Source organism: Crocodylus porosus, unplaced genomic scaffold, assembly GCF_001723895.1.
Source record: "Crocodylus porosus isolate Cpor-Errol unplaced genomic scaffold, CroPor_comp1, whole genome shotgun sequence".
NCBI classification, from domain to species: domain Eukaryota; kingdom Metazoa; phylum Chordata; order Crocodylia; family Crocodylidae; genus Crocodylus; species Crocodylus porosus.
In genome coordinates this window covers 36,704,508-36,725,504 of record NW_017728949.1, presented here as the reverse complement: position 1 = coordinate 36,725,504, position 20,997 = coordinate 36,704,508, and positions in this window count along the sequence as shown.

Genomic DNA, 20,997 nt, shown 5'->3' with positions numbered 1-20,997 from the left:
TGAGCCTATTATGCAGATTATCCCGGTCAGCTTAAAAACAATATAAAGGTGAATCTTATACATCAGAAGCTTGCATCAAAAGACAATATTAGCTAAATAACATGGAAGTCTTTATGGATTATCACACAGAGATCAAACAACAGAGATGGGCTCAACCTCATTCTATGCAAAGCACCTAGGTGGAAAAAATGTTCCTGTAGGACTTGTCTTTTTGCATAAGCCCTCTCATCTTTATTTTTATGTGTTTGTTTTCAACTATTGCAAATTGAAAGCATACCTGTTGAATGTCACCACCCGTGCAGAATTTCATCTCCTGATGTGGTGACATTACTGAGCTCCCGTCATACATTTTGATATTTCATTGTTTTGGCACCATTCCAAACTTGCCTCTTCATCTTTCATGAAGTATCAAAACCATGAGCCCATTAATCTTAGCAATTTATCATTGGGAAAAAAAGGAATAAAGTGGAAAGTGATGAGATGAAAAAGGCACTCCTGCAAAACAAGTTTATGTTACCTTTAGAGGTCAAGAGGCAGATATTTGATCTAAAACAGTGAAAATTTATCTCTGGATTTATAAAAAAAGAAAAAAGAAAACAACATTCAGAAGTTGTAGGTTAAAAAGGAATAGTTTAAAAAAATAAAGATTTTGATATACTGTTTATACAGGTGTTCTCAGAGAGACAATTTAGAATAGATACTTGATATGCGTTCATGGCTACTTGGATTTTCCTGATCTCCAACCATGGTGCTTAACTGGGATTTCCCATTTTTCTTGAGACCTTTGTCTAAATGCACTCTGTGCTCATCAGGCATCCCTACCCTGTCTCTTTGAACTTCATGTAGTTTTACCTTTGGTCAGATTTATATGATATGCTTCCACATCTTCAAATAAACTCACAGGCAGCAGAAAAGACCCCAAATGAAATATTCATGAAGTTTCATAGCATTCATTACCTTTTTATGATTCTTTTACTTGGCCTAACAACAATGCTTTCTAGCACACTGTTAAATCAGCTAGCAAACTTTATAAATCACTAGCTCAAGTACATCAACCTGTCGCTTTTTAATGTACTATCTGGGCACATGGCAAAATCATACTACTTACATAACTATGTTTGCCATCATTATTCAACATATTGATTTTTCTGGGTAAGCTTTGATTGTAATAGGTCTCTTTTCATGATGGACCTTCTGGGTTCAGTAGCTAGATAAGCAAGGAGACCAGTCAATTCTTCTGTATGAAAATCACAGGTGAGCATATGACATACAAGATCACAAAAAAATAAGTAAAAACTATAGCATTTTTTGTTTTCACATTGATAAAAATGTGCCCATAAGTGCACTGGATGCTATGGATGAATACAAGTGACATCAGTCAGTAAAATAAAGATGTTCTGGTCTATTTAAAGTAAAGTGGTGCTAATAGTGGGAGAGTCTCCTAGCTTAGCTTCAGTGCCATAAGACTTCTAGGGAGTGGCTCAAAGTCTATTGGGTAGACTTCTATGGACATTACAACCATTGTGAATAGCAGCAGCAAAGAAAAATGATCGGAGTAGAAATTTTCATGAGAGAAATGGTCCAGTCAAGATATGGGTCAATCAATATTTTCTCACTTCCTGTTTTAGGGCTTTCTCAATGGACATCTTAGTAGCTCCATATAGGAGATTTTCCACTCCTCTCTTCTCACACTAATAGACACTTCTATGCATACTGTTATTGCTGATTTTCTGCTCCTCCTGAATAAATAGTCCTTCTACATTCTGTTTCCAAATGCCACTGTGGTACAACACGTGTCTGGTCTGCCATCAAGCAAATCCAATTGGCTTAAATTTTTTGCTCAAAGACTGTCCTGACTCTCTCTAAAACAGACTTCCAAGAAATTTCTTTTTGAATGACTCTTGCTCCTGGTCATTCTAATTAGTCGAACAATGCAAGACACAAAGAGGAAAGCAAAACCCATGATTAAAAGGGGGTGGGGGGGAAGAAGGGACTATAGGGTTATATAAAAATATATTTATTTTTAATTAATTGGATATTAATTGGATATAATTGTTTTATTCATTTCAGTAGTAGTTACATGAGTTACAAAATTCCAGTTTTCATATTGAAACTGAGATGGTTTTTCAGCTATTGAGGCACAATGCCTCTAAAGCACAGAGTTTTAAAGAGCAACATGACCTATCTAGGTTCTGAAGCTATGTATATTTAAAGAATAAAAGTGACTATTTACTCTCCATGAAAAAACATTGTCATGTATGCAGTGGAAATCAAAGATAAAATACACTTGTACACATATAACAATAAAACCTCAACTGACAAAAGAGTAAGAATAAAAGTGAATAGACCACTCTCTATCCATAGATTTCATAGATTTCTAGAATCAGAAAGGACCTGGTAGATCATCAGGTCCAACCCCCTGCTCCAGGCAGGAAAGAGCGCTGGAGTTAGGTAACCCTAGCCAGATGCCTGTCTAATCTCCTCTTGAGCACCTCCTCCAAGATAGGGGAAAGCACCACCTCCCTTGGAAGCCCATTCCATATTTTGGCAACTCTTACCATAAAGAATTTCTTCCTTATGTCCAATCTAAATCTGTTCTCCTTCAGTTTGTGGCCGTTATTCCCGGTAACCCTGAGGGGCACCCTGGTAAACGGTGTCCCCTACTCCCTGCTAGCCCCGCCCGCCCCCAATGAGTTTATAGGCAGCCATAAGATTACCTCTCAGCCTTCTCTTGCAGAGGCTGAAGAGATTCAGATTCTTCAGTCTGTCTTCATAAGGTCTTACATGCAGGCCCCCAACCATACGAGTGGCCCTCCTCTGAACCCTCTCAAGATTATTCACATCCCTCTTGAAGTGCGGCACCCAAAACTGGATGCAGTACTCCATCTGTGGCCTCACCAATGCCGCACGGAGGGAAAATATCACTTCCCTAGACCTGCTTATGGTACTCCTGCTGATACAAGAAAGAGTGCATCTATTTCAATGCACTTATAAAGATTCAAATCCAGCAAAGTATTTATGGCCATGTGTGCCTGTTTGAAATCAGGAGACTATTCACGTGATAAAGTTAAGTGCTTTGCTGGTTGGGATCCAAAGAATCTGCTACAATGCCTACTAAATCAGCGGAAGACTTCTACTAAATATAATGGCCTTTGGATCAGGCCCAAAGCACTTAAAGTGCCATTCAATTCCATGCATGTCTGGCAGATTATATTATGGAGGCACTGATTATAAAGTCAGAATTATAATCTTATCTATTTTACACAGGTACGTGGTAGACTTACCGATTCAGCCTAGCACATTCTGGGCTCAGAAAAATCTTCATTTTGATTGGTAGAACCCATCCACCAATCAGGTAAGAGGCTACCCCACCTTGCCTGGAAGCAAGAAGTCTCCCAGGCCTGAGTGAAGCCTGCATTTTGCAGGTCCAGCAAAACTTGAGGGGCAGAGCCTCCAAAGTGAATAAAAGGAGCCGTGTGCCCAGCACACGGGAGACACATCAGAGGACAATGAACGAAGAAGGGGCTAAGAAGAGCTGGGGAAGAGCTGCCAGTGGGCAAAGAAACACCCAGAAGAGCCCCCCACCCTTGCAGGGACCAGTGCCTCAGCCCCAGTGGTGCACGGAGTGGTGCACAGGGCTCAGACCTTGGGGCTGCTTGCAGCAGCCTGAGTTTGCATCCCAAGGCAGGGGGCCAGGGAGCAGTGCATGGATTGGTGCATGGAGTCCAGACCCTGAGAACCGCTTGAGGCAGCTCAGCTCTGCAACTCTGGCAGGGGTCAGGGAGCGGTGCATGGATTAGTGCATGGAGCCCAGACCCCGGTTGCCGCTCAAGGTGGCTCAGGTCTGAAACCCTAGCAGGTGGCCAAGAGCATGGTGCAGATATCTCTGCATGGAGGGTCAAAGTGCTGATTGGGACTCTGGGAGCTGTTTCAAGGCAGCTCCAACCCCTGACATGCAGCCAGGCTGTCATCACGGAAGCACACCCCAGTGAGTCCAGGAACTGATTGAGCCCTGGTGTTGGATGAGGCAGCCCAGGCCTCCAACTGCAGCCATAGGGAGCTAGCTAAATGGTCCATGGGTCAGTGCACAGGGCCATGAGCAGGCCTCAGGATGGGAGAGAGCCCTGGAAAGTGGCCAGCCACCATGCCAGAAGAGGCACTTATCTCACAGAGCTGGAGTAGCCCCGCATCACCAGGGGGTCACAAGTGTTGGAAACAAGATGTCCCACAAGGGAGGGAGCCCTCAGGAGGGAGCCAGCAGGGGCCTTTGTGAGGTAGGGCTCCCATCCCAGCCCACAAGGGATTGGAAGGGCCTGGAGAATTGTCCCATTTTCCCCTGGCAGAGCTGTGGCCAGGCTTCCCCTCATTGAATGGGGAGACCCTAGCATAGTAACACCTTCAACACCTGGAAGGGTGAGCGGGCGCCTCATATTTTGTCACTTGCGCCATATATTTTGTCAGCTGAGGTTTTATTGTTATATGAGTACAAGTGTATTTTATCTTTGATTTCCACTGCATACATGACAATGTTTTTTCATGGACAGTAAATAGTTAATTGTGTTTATGCCTGTTGACCTGCTGTATTTACCTGTGTTTGTTTATACATACCGGTTCCAGATCCACTACTTGCCTGTGTGGGTTGAAGCTATATAGGAGGTATAAGTCATGTATGTAATATAGTCTTGTATCATTGAATAAGTGATTACTTATCTGTAGATATGTATATATATTTGTGTATATAACTTTATTTTATTAATTAATAAACCTGTATATAGTTAAGCAGTTGGGTCCTGACCTGACTATAGGGAACTGAGGGGAAAATGTATGCAGTTGACAGTTCCCTCCCACAGCACCTCTGCCGGCTGACAATCCCCTTCAATTCAGAGAATGGGGGGTACATACCCTGTGTATACCTGGGATACCGGTACATACAATACCTATGTATTTATTTGTTTTAAGACATATATCAAGGGTACCCAAAGCTATGGAGTTTTATGAGAAAAATACATAATACACTTCACACATTTTAACTGGTAGTATAAGAGCACTGGTTTAAATGTTATACTATTACATTTAAAATTATATCTCAAATTCAGAAAAAGACTATTTGTCTTTTTGTTACTACTTAAAGTTTCACATCTCTTTATATTTCACAGTAGCATGTTGCAAGTCACAGACAGTGCTTCAAAATAGATTCCAGGACATATAAAAAGACATATTAGTAGAGCCTTTGCTTCATACAATCTGGCTGTGTTCAGTCTATGGACATAATGTGGATGAAAACATTGGGGATAAAAATATAATAGCACCACTGAAGACTTACCAAATCAGATTTACCAAAATCTGATGAACTTAAATGGGGCTAGGATTTCATCATTGGTGCTTAAGTCCCAGTGTACTCATCACCAAAAATATTTTTAGCATTCATCTGTGGACTCTTTTCTGGATAGATATATATTCAAAATATAGGAGTACCAAGGATGAAAAATCTTGCATCCCTTTAGTATGGTCAGTTCTGATGACAAGTTATTTCGGAAGAATCAGTGATTCACTGGACGTATAGTAAATAAATCATTAATTACACGGTGACCATGATCTCGGAAAAGGTAAGTTCAATTCAAAACACAGTGAAATAACTGATTTTATTACCATAAATGTAGCATAAGAGTTGCTGAATTTAAAACAACCACCCTGTGATATACTGCACAGTGATGGCAGTATATCAATAAACTTTCTTTTGTAAATGGCTAGAAATTTTCCCTCAAAATGTAATATTAGGATTGTGATCAAACAAACATTTTTATTAAAGCACATTCTTTCTGCAAATGTCTAATTTTTCCTTTGAATAGTGAAAAGGTTTTAGGTTTTGCAGATTTAAAAAAAATAAGTCAAATAATTGCAAATTATAAGTCAAATAATAAATAATCAGTTCTTTAATATTTAAATATATTCAGTCAAACCCCTACTTACTTTAATATACTCCTTTGGATGGTAGCCACTTGATTATGAAAGATCCAATAATGTACTTGCAGTACAATGTTTAGATACTATTTAGATATTCATTTCAGTTTGTATGCTTCTTAGAATAGAATTTTTATATTGCTGTGCTAAGTAGTGAACCAGACTCCCCTGATACTTTATTACTTATGTCAAAGAGGTAGCAAAGCTTGTTTGACTAAAAATCTTGTTAGCTTTTGTGTTGAATTGTTTTGTAAGGGTCTTTTCCTCTATACAGAATGATACATTGTGTATTTCATGCTTTTTATGTTCCTTTTTCTTAAGAAGGCTAGATACTTGCTAATACCTGTGGTATTTGCCTGGTATTGTGTGCTTGGTATTGTGCTGTTTGCAGCATACTTTTTCCTTTTGAGCTAAGGACATGTAAGTTAGAAAATTCTTCAAGGTGATATGTTGAGAACAAATTGGCTATAAAAAGGATCGTATAAAATCATATGATGAGGCTGCTCCAATTAAATTTCTTCAGCACCTCAACAGAAAAAGGATTGGTAGCATATATTTTATGTTATTGCATGGTTACGGTCTTTCAGAGCATAAATCAATAAACTAGTTATGTTAGATATTTTTTCACATTAAAATAACTAATAGTCAACAACAGGAATATGTCCAAAACATGGCAGGATACAAAAAATGCCGTATTTACTCAAATTCAACATGAGGTTTCTTTTCCCATTGAGCATGGGGATAATAGTCCCTCATCTGGGATTCAAGTGCAAAGTGAGGGAGTGGGGGACAGTGGAGGGAGGTCAGGTGGCTGCAGCTACAGGCCTGGCTCCAGGTGTGACCCGGGTTTGGGTTCGAAGCTGTGGCTGTTCTCCCACTCGTCCACTGCCTCTGCTCCTCCATGCATCCTGCCCACTGCCTCTGCCTCTTCTGCTACTGCTTACCCTTCAGCATGGCTCCAGCTCCAGCTCCAGCTCCAGCTCCAGCCCTGCTATGGCAGGAGGCACAGGGCATGGAGCACATGGCTAGGGGCATAGTCAGGGCTGGAGCTGCCATCACTGCAACCATGGATGCCTGACTGGGCTGGGGCCAGAATGACCATGTACTTTGTGCCCCACGTTGGAGCGAGAGCCATGCAGAGAAAGACCAAATAGGGAGGTCAGGTATGGGGTGAGAGTAGATGCCAGGGGCAGCAGGGAAATTGTGGGTTGGGCACAGGTAGGAAGGATGTAAGCACTGTGGGGCAAGGTGTGTGTGGGGGGGTGCAGGCAGCAGGGTGGGCAGTTGCCAGGGGGCAGGTGCCAGGGAGTGCAGAGAATTGTGTGGGGGCAGGTGCCAGTGGGGACATGTGCCACAGGGTGCAGCCATAGCAGAGGGGCAGATGTTGGGGTGCACAGGCACTGGTTGGGCAGGCATTGTTGGGTGGAAACTGGTGAGGGGGCACAGATGGCAGGGGGGGCACTTGATTCCCCCACCACTCGCCCCCCTATAGTGGTGCAAGGGATGAATTGAAGATGATGTTCCAATAATTAGATTCTATACATGGGAAGTTATAATAAATTTATACATTTTCCATGCACAGAATTTAAATAAATTCAAAGTTATTTTGGATTTGGGTAGATGCAGTAGTATTGTCTATAGCTGTCACTACAGAAGAGTGCAGTTTTGTTTTCTTTTATATACATAGGGTGACATCCTAGTTTTGCCAGGACATTCACAGATTTCATATGCCAGTCCCAGCCCATTGGTGAAGATAAAAATGAATGTCCTGGAATCACAGGAGCTTGAGGTACAATCTGGCAGAGAGGTTGGGTGGTACTGTGTGCCAGGAAGACAAGCAGGCAGACACTGATGCTCTGCAGCTGCCTGCCTGCCTGCCTGCCGCACCATTCTGCTTCACCTCTGCCTCTGCCTGCAGCAGCACCATTGACTGGGCTTGGGGGGCGGAGGGAGCAGATGTCCCAGATGTCTTGTGGTTCCATATGGTTACGCTATATATAACGAAAGACAAAACCAGCAAAAACCAGCAACTGAAGTCCATTAACTGTAAAGTATATTCCTGCCTCCTTTGTACAGCACAAAACTGGTGCCATGACTTTATAGCTCCTCATGCTTTGTTCTCTTGGTGGGAAACCAACTGAGTATATTTTCAACCACAAAAGTAGTTGTAAATGCAGTATGGATGGTCTAATAAATGTAGTAAATGTCAGTTTTACAACTTTGTGTAAACATGCCATTCTTTGTAGATATCTAAATTCAGTTTCTGCCATTTGAATAAAATGTGAAGAACACTTTTACTTAGTTCAAGGGGTTTTATGTAAGTAATTTAATTTATTATTGATGCGATTTACTTGACAGTTTTGTAAACTGTCCATTATCCAGACTGACAACTCGATACAAATCACGATAGGCCAGAGCCATGGATGGTGTAAACCATGGGTTGGCAGCTTTTCAAAACAGTGGGCTAAACAAAGCAAGTTGGTCCAAAGGCAGGCTGCTGCTTTTGACCCAGCTACCACAGCTGCCCCAGCCACCAAATTTCCCGGCATGTCCCGACATGCCTGCGCTCCGGCCCTCACTTCCTCTGCCACCTACTTCTTGCCAACATTCTTGCTTCTGGGCTGGATGGAATTGCTCAGTAGGCTGCATCTAGTCCATCAGCCATAGGTTGCTGACTGTGGGTGTACCTTCCTAACTCCACCGAATTAAAATGAGCTCAGACTATTTGCAGAAGTTGAGAAGCTGGCACCAGCAGCTTAATTAAACAACATCAGAATTCTGACATTTCGCATTTGCGTTCCTAATGGTACCAAAAATGGTTGTGGTCTAAATAATTATATTTTTGTTGCTATGTGTAACATGGTGGAGTCCGAGGAATGGCCCTGATGCCCCCTGGTGTCTCTGTGACTGTGCACACCTGGTGTCTCTGTCCCTAGGGCACTCCTCCTGTTTTGGCTTTCATTCTGGGAAAAGCATGGCTCCCTGGGAGCTCCTCAGGCCTACGTCTTTCTGCAGGCAGGAAAGCAGTCTGATCAGTGCCCCTGGGTGCTTCCCCTGGGCAGGAGCTCCTAACCCAACAGCAAGCAGGGTTAGATTGGCTTGCCAGCTCAAACCCCAGGTTTATATGCACCCAGTGTGCTGCCTGCATCTGGTCATCTGACTGCCTGCAGGTGCTGGCTAATTATTTTATTATCCCAGCTGCCCCAGCAACCTGCAACTGCTGCCCCCTGCCTGCCTGCAGAGCTCCCTGGCTGGGCTGCTTTTCCGCTTAAGGTTTCACTGTGTCAGATAGAAAAGATTTTTGGATGTTTTCTTTGAATTATTTTTAACATCAGCAATTATCTAAAGTAATTTTCTATTGAATGACATTTTTCTTTGTGGACTGCTCTTTTATTTTAAAATATACTTTTCTTATTTATAAAAGCATTATTTGTATGTTACCTTATTGGTTTCCTCTGCAAAGAACACCTTACAGTTGTTTCCAGGCAGTTAAATTTGATAAATGTGGAACCTTATGATAATACTGTAGTGTACAAATTTCTATTGCAATAGTGAACGCATTTTTATGTAAAGAAATGGGGAGGCACCTACTGTACATCATTTATTATTCTTACTCCATATCATAGAATTGTATATAATATAATATAATATAATATAATATAATATAATATAATATAATACCTTCTTTTTTACTGTAAGCTAGCTCTTTTCACTTCTGAAAAGAACTAGTTGCATAACTTGTATCTTGGTTATAGAATTAAATAGTAGAGTGAGATCATCATTCTAATGAGACTTTTCTATGTTAGAAATAGCTGCAATGGCAACTCCAGTTTGAAACATGGGGCCATTTTCCCTTCTTCAAGAATGACCTGTTGAAATATTTCTTTTGGTCTTTTCCTGCATTTTTTTACAACAAAATGATTGTCATGATTGTATGTTATGTATTCCTTTATGCATATTTACATAGCAGAGCTGTAAGGATAATTCTTACTCTCAGAAAACAAGTAGCCTTTAATGTATTATTTTCAGAGTAGTGTAAACCCCTGAAAATGGCCATCTCAGTCCAGAGGGGTCTAAGAGAAAAAAATTAAAACAACTTATAAAAAGGACAAGGAATATATTGTACACTTGTGTTTTAATATTTCTGCATAGGGAAACTGCTGTGAAAGGGCTAGCATGGGAGGAAATTATAGCTTTCAGTGTACATATATTATGTTTCTACCAGGAAAATCGCTGCTCTCCCTGTACAAATGTACAAATGAATGTACAAATATTCACTCAATTTCTCTCAGGGAAAACATGCTCCTTTTGGGAGTAATATATTCCAGGTGTTAATCTGGAAAAGTTCCCTTATGAGAGAAACACTTTTGCAAGAGTGAATGCTGGTACACTCTCTTCCCATGCTGGTCCAGGGGAGAGTGAAGCACTTCCCAGATGCGGGAATGAGTGCAGGGCATTGCCTTGCTGTTCCTGTCCTCTCTTAGATCAGTCCTTGAGCAGCAGGGCAAAGCCTCCTATCCACTCCCCAGGCAGGGGTCTCTGCTCTGAGGAACAGGCAGGGGCTTTGCCTTGTGGGTCCCCTCCCCCTGGGGCTAGTTCGGGAAGGCATGGAGAACATTTTCCTACCATCACACTCCCCTCAGGGACTGGAAGGAGTGGAGCAGCCACTGCTCCACAAATCTTGCCACACCGGGATCACTCCAGTCTGGTGAATGCAGAGAGCAGGGAGTGGGGGCTGCTGCAGGTTGATGGCTGTACTGTTCCCTCTCCCAGGAAGTTTTATACCAGTGGAAATTTCCCAGATATTTCTACTGGTAGACATGAATGCCTGGCTGTGGCCAGTAGCTCATACTATGTCCTTTGCAGCCTGTATTTCTGTATTTAAATACTGTGGCCCTAAATTTACACTCCCCTGAGCTACATTTCTGTTGTACATAAAAGTTACCTGTAACCTGGTTTTATCCTATAGTTTCACTAATTGTTCTATGACATGTTCCTTAGATGGTTTTGCATTCCTGCAAATAACAAGCACCTTAGGGAACTGATTGAGATTAGTTTTAAAATTAGTACTAATTTATCCTTGATATGTAAAGTATGCTTTATCTGGGGTGAAATCCCCAAATCAAATAATTCAGTATTATTCTTGGTGATCAGGCAAAGATGACTTCATATATTCTCTTGGGCTAAAAAACTTCAATTCAGATTATGCTCTAATCTTATTTATTACCTATTGCATCTTTCAGCTTCTATGATAAAAATATTTTTAACCAAATGTGCATTCTATCACATTAAGTTAGGGGAGACTTTCCTAATTGGTTGCCACAAAGTCTCAGAGGTAAAAGATTACTTTCTCAAGAGCTAAATATATCAGGCCAAATTCTGTTCTTAGTTACTCTGAGTCATCGGAATAATTAATGAAATCACTTAAGGCTCATGTAATTGACCAGAATCAGACATTTAAAGATACCAAAATGGACTATTCAGGTGTTTTAAATAATATTTATAGGATATAATAATATAGGCTGCTTACAGATGTAAAACACCACACAAAAGCAGTGCTTTACTTTTAACTCGATGTGTCCCCAACCAAGTTGGTTTGTATAGATGGAGTACCTTCAGTTTGGCTTTTTTTTGGTGCTTTTATCTAATAGCTGATTAAATCATCTATTAGATAAAAATGCCAAAAAGCTCAGCTGAAGCATGTAATCTATAGAGACATTGTGGAGCCGTGTCAAACTAATGTGCTGCCTCTTCTGGTAAAGTATGCTTTTTCACGTTTGTCAGCAGCCGTAATGATAAACAATAAGAAGCAAAGCAATAACATTCACTTTTTCTAATATTTTAGATTTAAGGAATCATAAATTTAGAAGAAGGCTATCAATTTGAAAGTTTGAGGGCTGAGAGACACTGTGGGACTCTGGAGAACTTCAGGAGAATTTAAATGAAATCTATAGTTGATTATAAAGAAAGGAAAGAGAAAATTTTTGGAAGATGCCATTTTTGCCCACTCTTTACGCTCTAATATGAGATAGGCCTTAGAGGATTGGGTAATCAGAATCAATAGTGAAAGAAGAATTTGAGCAAACAGGGATTGGAGGCAACTGGAAAGATAGGCTTTGGGAAGAACTTTGATTCTTTGGTTGTAGCTATGTTTGACAATATAATCCTCAGCTGAGCTCTGATACCTTTATTTTTCTCCGTTCATGGGGATAGTAATTGAGAAAAGTCTCTAATTTATATTTGCCTCAATGGCTCCTTAAAACCCATTCTGCTAGCTGTTAATGTTGAAGCATCTAGGTTACTCTGTTGACTCCAGTCTTGCCCTTTCTGAGCTCCAGAACGTACTGCCCCCAATATAACCAAATGGTAAAATGAGAAGAAAAGAACAGAAGGAAAGGGAGTGAAAGTTCAGTAACTCCATAAGAGCAGGGTTTGGTTTTTTTTAGGTACCTCACAGTGCATCAAGTGACCTTTAGCATGATTCTAGCTTACAGTTCAATCTTCTGCTTAGCAAACATGTTGAACAATATAAAGACTTTGAAGCTCTAAATTTCAGCAATCCACACACCCCTAAACTTGCAATTTTCATTATCTCATTTCCCTAGACATCTAAAATAAAAGCTATTTGACATATACAACACATAGGTTATAGACTGCAATGAATATTGATATTCTGGATAACAGTGAAACCTAACTGACTACAGCATAACCCTGGCTGGAAGATCCCTTATAAAAAAATGTTTCAGTTGCAGTTCTATTTCACTCTTTTGTGAAGTGAGCAATAAAGTGAAATTCAATTGTAGGTAGTGGGTTAACATTAGGACAAGGCATTAGCCAGCCCTATTAATGAAGATGTCAATTTTTATTCTGCTGACTTCCTGAAGGCAAGTGAATTTCACTTACTGGGAACCTATACACAACCAGAGTCTGCTCTGGAGCGTGGCATTTGCTGCACTCCAGCAGCCTCCTGCATCTCATGCATCAGCATCCCCATGCTTAAAAATGGCAGTGGAGGTGCTTGAACTAAAGCTTATTGAACAAATTTTAGTTCAAGCACCCCTGCCACCCTTTTAAAGACGGGGATGTTGATGCACAAGATGCAGTGGTGTTTTAATTATTGCCACTCTAATTAAACTGCCACCCCCCTCCCACCTACAGAGCACATTTAAAAGTGCCCATTAATGCCAAAATCTGTTTTGGGATAAAATATATTGTGTATCCCAATATACAGCAGCATGGGCAACTGGTGCCACCTTAGTTGCAGGGGGGCACATGCACCCACAGCATCCAGTCAGTGACCGGGGGCACCCTCCCATGGTCAATCTTGCCGACTGGGGAAGGCACTCCACCATGGCGAATCTCACTGACTGGGTGGGGGGTTTGCATGGAAGTGGTTGTGGGGCTTCATCCAGTGCTCTCACTCCCCAGCTGGTGCTTGCAGGGGGGGCTCTGGCGCTCCTGCCTTCCCCCCCACCTGTCACCTAAGTAGGAAGTGTGGCCTGTCAGGGGGTGCACCAGTGCTCTCAGGGGGTTCACATGCACCCCTGTGCACCTCCTACATGTCACCACTGTATAGCAGCTTTGGGCTGTGATTCCTACCTTACTGTATGGAGCTGAGATATGGACAACATACAGAAGACACTTCAAGTTGCTGGAGAAGTACCATTAACACTGCTTGAGGAGTATCCTTTGAATCCAGTGGGAAGACAGATGCACCAATATTAGTGTTGCCACACTAGGTGACTTGGCTCCCTGGTGGGTTTCCTCCCTGATGTACCCCTAGTGGAGAGGTAGCAGAGTCTAGCATGGTCTGACGGTTTACTTACCTTCTCCACAGCAGCATGAGCCAGAGATGCTGGGATGTACGCAGTGTCTCCAGCACACTTTAAGAGCATATTCTCCCTGCATGTGTGAGGGTGCACTGCCTGTGACATCATAAAAAGGCTTTCGGGACACAGGCAATCCCCAGACACTGGCTGGAGAGCTCAGGCAGCAAAGGCTGCAGGGAGCATCTCTGCAGACCCAACAGACCCAAGGGAAGGTGTCGGAAGAATCCACACAAGCTGGTTTGAGGGAGAGGCAAGAGCACCTTGGCCCCTTACCATCAGCAACGGACCCCCTGAGGGCGATTGGTGGACCCACCACCAGAGTGCTCCTACTGCTGGACTTCAGACATGTGAGTCCAAGACTGTGAGCATCAAGTTGGTAGATGCCAGGGGACTTTTTAATTTCAGTCTTCTTTATGTACAAAAAATTATTACGAATGAAGATAGGGTCACCCCAGGAGATTTTGCCCAGTATGACCCAAGAAAACCTGGCAGGAAGGGCCAGTAGTAACCAACTTTCCCTTTTAGAGAAGGCAGCAAAAGCAGAGCAGCTTTAGCTGGTCATGGCAGACACTGACACAGGGAAGAGATAGAGTTGTTACGAACACTATAGAAGAGTAAGAGACTAAATTGTAATTGAATTACTTCCAACACTGTTCTGTGCCATGGTGGTATTTTGATTGGTGAGTGGACAGGGTGTAGGGGAACTGGAGCCCAAAGTTACTCACTATTGCACCCAGTCAGCCAAAGGAAGAAGAACATTTTGTCTACAGAGGAACCTCCCACTCAGTTCTTAAAACTGTCAAGCTGTGGTAGGTGAGTAGGAGAGGGATCTAGTTCAGGCATTGAAATTTCGAGTGCCCATCAGACTCTCTGTGGGCAGAGTCAGGATCCTCTTGTAAGCAAACACCACAAGCATCAAGGTAATCATCATCCAACATCAACTTCACTAGGCCAGCCACTTTATCCAGATGTCTGACTTGAGATACCTACAGCAAGTTTTATTCTCCCACCTCAGTCAAGGCATATTCTAGATTGTTCTCTATGCCTTGAAAAAATGCAACATTGACATCAACTTGTGGGAGACTATCTCCCAGGAACACCCCAAATGGAAGAAGAGTTTGCTACAAAAATCTCAGTACTTTGAAATCTGATGAGGACAACAGGAGATGGAAAAGTGGGAGTAGCAGAAACAGAGTGTCGCAAACTGAATTAAGAATCCAGAGCCACCTACCCTGCACAGAAACATGTGCCCAAGTTGCAGTAGAACCTGTTGATTCTGGATTGGCCTTGTCAGCCATCTTTGGACCCACAGATAAGGCAATCATGGAAGATGATCATCGCTGTGAGGGATTGCCAATGATGATGATGTGCGTGAGTGTGTGCATGTGTTTGTGTATAGAAAAGAGATCAAAATACGTATGTGTATGTGTGTAGTCTTTCAATAGAAAAGAGATCAAACCAAATACCATATTTTCGTGCATATAGCCCATGGGTTGTACACATTTTTACAAACTTGATGGATGGGTGTGGGCTATACAAGGATGCGAGCTACGCAGAGTCTTTAGAACAGCATAGCCCATCCCCAGCTCTGGCTCTGGCGGCCATGCCCAGCAGAGTGTGGCTGGCGGTGGTGGTAGGGACCGGGATTTGCAGCTTGCAGCTCCTCATCCCTCCCCTCCCCTGCAGAGCCCGAAGCCCAGCAGAGCCCACACTTGTGGCCACGTCTCGAGGTGCGGGCAATACATGGGTGTGGGGAATACATGGAGTATTTTAAAAAAACACAATTTTCTGTGGGTTATACATGGGTGTGGGTTATACATGAGTGTGAGCTATATGCGCGAAAATACGGTATATTTATCTCTATATACACATGTATTTGGTTTGATCACTTTTCTATGGGAAGACTAAACACACAAATATATTTGGTTGGTCACTTTTTATAGGAGGACTATACACATACGTATTTAGTTTGGTTACTTTTCTATAGGAGGACTTGTTTTACCCCACGGACAGTGTAATGTAGTCCAACAAAGATATTTCCTGGATAAAAATGTGTATATATCTAATGAGGTTGAACAATCTTTAGAAAAAATATTAGTTTTTTAGGGGGAATATTCAAAATCATGATAAAAAGGAATGACATAATTGTTAGGAAATGGTAGAAAGGTGATCTGAATATAGGAGATGTGTGCAATTCGATGGCCAGATTCTGTTCTCATTCAAGAAAATCAGCACTATTTCTACTGAGAGTGGGAACAGGATTGCCCCCAGCAGGACTTAAACAGGCACAGCTACTTCATATAGCATACAGAAATTGAAGGAGATAGCACACAGTATACTGTGTTCAAGAGCTTATGAGACACTGAGTACTGTGCTCATCACAGGCCTATCACAGCATGATCACATGCTTAAAGATTTGCTTATGTTCTTTGTGAGGTTATTTCCAGAGTGCATAGCAACACACTGGATTGAGTCCACAGTGAACAAAAGTACTTCACAATTTCCATCTAGAGGCTCGTTCCAACCAGTTGATGTATAAGAATCTTATTACAATGCCAGTTGCAGCAGTGACCAAAAGGCCCATCAAAAACAATTAAATCAATTCATATAATGTAAAATTAAAGCCATGTCTCCTCTCCCTTGGTACTTGCAGTTTTATTGATTATGGCAGATTATGTTACATAGCCTTTGTAACATATGGTACTGTCCTCAAGGAACTGAACTGAAGCTAATTCTCTTTAATTTAAGGTGCTTGATCTTGGCTAACAGTTTGGTGGTTATAGTCAGTGATTTATGTTAGATGCTTACAAATAAATCACCTCTTTTAAAATATAAAAATTAAATGGATCTACTTCTAAAAATCAAGAGAACTATATTAACTATGTGGGGGGGAAAAACATTACAGAGTCAAGAATTTGCTGTACATTTCCTTGCCCAGGTGTTCAGCAGATTTTTAAAAAAAATCTATAAATAACTTATGTTCCTTGCCCTAATTTGAAAATACAAGGAAGTAAATGAAAACTGAGTATTACCTATATGAAATGAAGCAACTAGGGAAGTGAATGGAGAAAAATTAATACTGTCTCTCAGACAAATAGATCAAATGATATTAAACAAATACAATTAGTGTCTTTCATATTTTGGGACGTCTTCTAAATTCTCATTGCTAAATGGCTAAAAGGCAGAAGCATCTTGTACAAACTCAGGGTAGGAGATGGCACCTTTAAATTAGCTTCCTTATTCTCTGTAGAATGTGTTTATATTAATAAATAAGAGCAGTTTTTGTGGGATGAAAAATCCATTATGTGATGAGTAGGGGAACAAACAGAAACCAAAGGCTGATGGTTTCAAGACTTGACATGTACTAAAAAGTAACTCTGAGGAAACCACAATAACAAAATGTTAACCAGAACCATGAATATACCCTAAAAATGTTGAGGATAACATAGTACAGAAACAAAGTAAGAATGAAAAGCAAGACACTAAACATTTTTTGGGTGCTAGTGTCAGAACAACTCAGTAGCAAAATCACAACAAGCCATCAAAAGACGTAAATCTGTCTAATCCAGGTGCTGAAGTACTTTTTATAGCGACTCACATGCCAATATAGGCTGTCCCCCGGAATAAGTATCCTCTTATCAAGATAAAAACTTCTCTTTCCACTATGATTGCAACCACAGTAAGGTGCTACTTGGAAAATTAATGAAAGGAGAATATTTGATGTACTTTTCATCATCTAATACAATTTGATGGACAGAATATATAAGTTATATTGTTGCTGATATGTCAAACAGTTTCAGATTAACATTATATGACTGCATCATGAAAGTTGATTAGAAAGAAACTAAAGGTTATGATAGATGGATATTGGTCAGATAGGGGCTTTGGTGACTGGAAGAGATCTACGGATAAAACAGTGAAAGATAGTTTTCAGTTACGAATCAGTAAAGTTATTGACATTTAAACCAACATTTTTATTTCAAACTTTGAAATGAATGGAACAATTCACACCACTGTCAGACAGGAGGCTTGGTTCCATTCTATTCATATTGTCAAAGATGTTCATTTCAGTAACAATTGTTCTTTTTTTTTTGTTTGCAAAAACTAAGGCTAGATGTTGAAACATGATGCTGTAACAAATCTATACCTGCAATTCAGGAAATACATGGAGCCTTGCTTAATGCACTTAGAGTGCTTCAGTCTAAAACCCAGCTGTGAGCATAAAGTCTATTCTAGATGAGAGGAAAGGTTGATTTTCTCCTTGTCTATATTGGATGGGAAGTTTTTGTTATTTTCCTATCCACTAAAACATACCTGAGCACTTTACACAGACATTTAAACTGCAGATGGTAGTTCATGCAGAAATGTTGGGCATTCATGCTTGCACCCTTTTTTTGTTGTTCAGTGTTGTCCTCTGAGTTTGCATTTTAAAGAGATTTAAATCATTTCTATTAAAAAAATCAAATAAGACTTTTTTTCTTGAAACTTCACTTTTCAGCAATATTTTCATTGCTTCCATCACTCACACCAGCCTGTTCAGCTAGCTCCTGGCTGTGATCCAATCAGATTATTAGATACCTGAATGAACTCAGAGAAATGCTTTAGCAGTGTGAAGAATTGTGCTTAATCACTTGGGGAAAAATATTCCATTTTGATTCCTAGCTATACTACTTACATTAAATTACCCAGTCATGTGAAAGTATCATTTTACCATCTAGCCATGTATTTCTTTGAAGTTTTGCTAGACAACATACTTTGATTCATCAGCAGTACATAAGATCATCAACAACCACTTAAATGAAAATCATGCAGTACAGTAATACGCACTACGTTTCATTCTCAGTACTTCCACGTTAATACAAGTGAACAACTTATGTGTTCGATAAGACCTGTTTGGGATTTAGAAGTTTGTAACTATGGTTCCTTTCCACTCCCCAAATATCTCTGCATACAAATAATTCAGAACTCTTGGGAAAGTTGGATTCATATCTAAATTTCTTGACTTGGGATTTTCTCTGATCTAATAAGAATATTATGCATTCTTCTTTAGTTCCAAGGATGTAGCTAAATGCAGAAGAGATATTGTAGAAGCAGTTTATTAAGCAGTACAAGAATAATTTCCAAGAGACACACAAATACAAGGAGTCCAGAAGATCTGGTGTATATTTTAGGAACAAATAACATAAGACAACAATGAAAACAAATTAGAACACAGTTACTTTTACTTTTAAAGTTCTCTTAAAAATATAATTTTCTGAAACTTTGTCACCTTACTGTGACTAGCTCAAACCATATTACAGCTCTTACATGAAATGGCAAAAGTCAGTCTGTTGAAGTTTTTCATTTTCAATTGTAATAATTTATTCCTATTACATTTCTATTAAACTACCAGCCATCAGATGTGTTGTGAGCATGACTGTACTGCAAGCTATGGGCAAGAATTGTGAATGGTCACTTGGGGCTGTTTAGTGGCCTGGATATACCACAGGGAAGCTGACAGATCTAGTATTCTGGAAGTGTGTTCCAGGGATAGTTGAAATTGCAGTTTCCACCAATCTCACCTTATTCATTCAGTGATTCACTTCCTGTGGGTATTAAGGACTAGGAGGGATTTGAAGGAGGAGAGGGGAATGGCTTGGCAGATCAAAACAGAGAGGGCATTCTATATACCACAAATAGTTGGAATAGTCTTGCTGATACTTGGGGAAAAAAAGAATAATCATCACAGCTGGACTCAGTGGTGCAGAGGGGATGGGACAGATGTGATAAGGGAAAGCATACGTGTAAAGGCTGTTATGCTAGCCAGAGAAATAAGCCAACTCCACATCCACATTTAAAGGCCCTCATCTCAGGATCTTCCCTGCTATTTACAATAGGCACAAAGGGGCTCCCCCCTTCTTAGTTGCTAACACTTATCATAATCATTAGGATTCTTGCTGTCAAGCAGCCATGGAGAAAGAGCACTTATCCTTAGACACTATGTGCTGTGCACACACTGTCATATGATAACTAGGGATCTCTTAACTCTTCTGGGCTGCTACTTCTACTTTAACCCCATAGTCATTGATTGTGAAATGTAGCACTTCTTTATTAGCTTCCACCTAGATACCACTGGGTTTTTAAAGCTGATTTACAGAAAGTTGTAGGGCCTTGAGATTTTTTCAAGTTATTGCTGAAAGCTCTTGAAGAGGGAAACAGGGCAGGAAGACAAACTAATGGAAGAAATCAAATATTTAAATACCACATGTAAAAGACTTCAGGCCTCTTACATGGCATCTTAGGAAAGAGTCAATCATGAAGCATAGAAAGAATCTAATAATAGCCAAAGTAGGCCAAATGCAAACACTGTCATCCTAAAAAATATTTAAAAGGAGCTATACAAATAGCACTGAAGGAAGACAAATATGCAGACTCTGAACACACATACCCCAGAGTCTCTTTGCTGAATCACATGGTGAGAATTTGATCCAAGAAGCTTGGGGAATTCTGAATTCAGACACAACTGAATTTCACCTGGAAAGCCTGCCAGACCTTAGCACTAGCATACTCTAAAAGTACCAAAATAACTTAAGGAACGATTTGCTATTCACAATTTGAATTTCTTCCTTAGATGAACTTGCCTGCCCCTTTATCTTGGCTAAAAGGGTGATAATATAGAATATGGCATTGATAAGAATATTATACTTAAAGCACAGGTAGCTAAAATAAGCAACAGAAAGCATCAGAATAGAATGTCACTGGAGGAGTCGCAAAGCAAGTTTCTGGTTTTCAGGGAGTACCTCTTTAAGCTTAAATTATTTTGTGAGTTTTGGAGACTGGGTTGATGTTTGCTGTCAAATTTCTGCTTGATCTGAAATTTCGTCTAGTAAGGTCACAACTGCAAATCTATGGAATATCAGGGAGAGAGAAGAAATATTTAAACTGAAGAGCAACAAATATATACTTACCACAAATTAAGCTGCAAATGAGTAAGGCTATATTTATCAGAGTGAAGTTCTACATCAGCCTTAAATTAGGATAGTAGGGGGTGAGTGTGGGGGGAATAAAAAAACCCCCTAATTAATTTCAGATGGAGCCAAGGAGTTCATGAGAGGAATTACATGATGTGGTGCCTACAGTAGGCAAGGACTGTGCTTAGTGACCCAGAAGATTCCTTCTAATCCTATATTCTTAGTAATTATTTTAATTTGAGTCCTATTCAGATTAC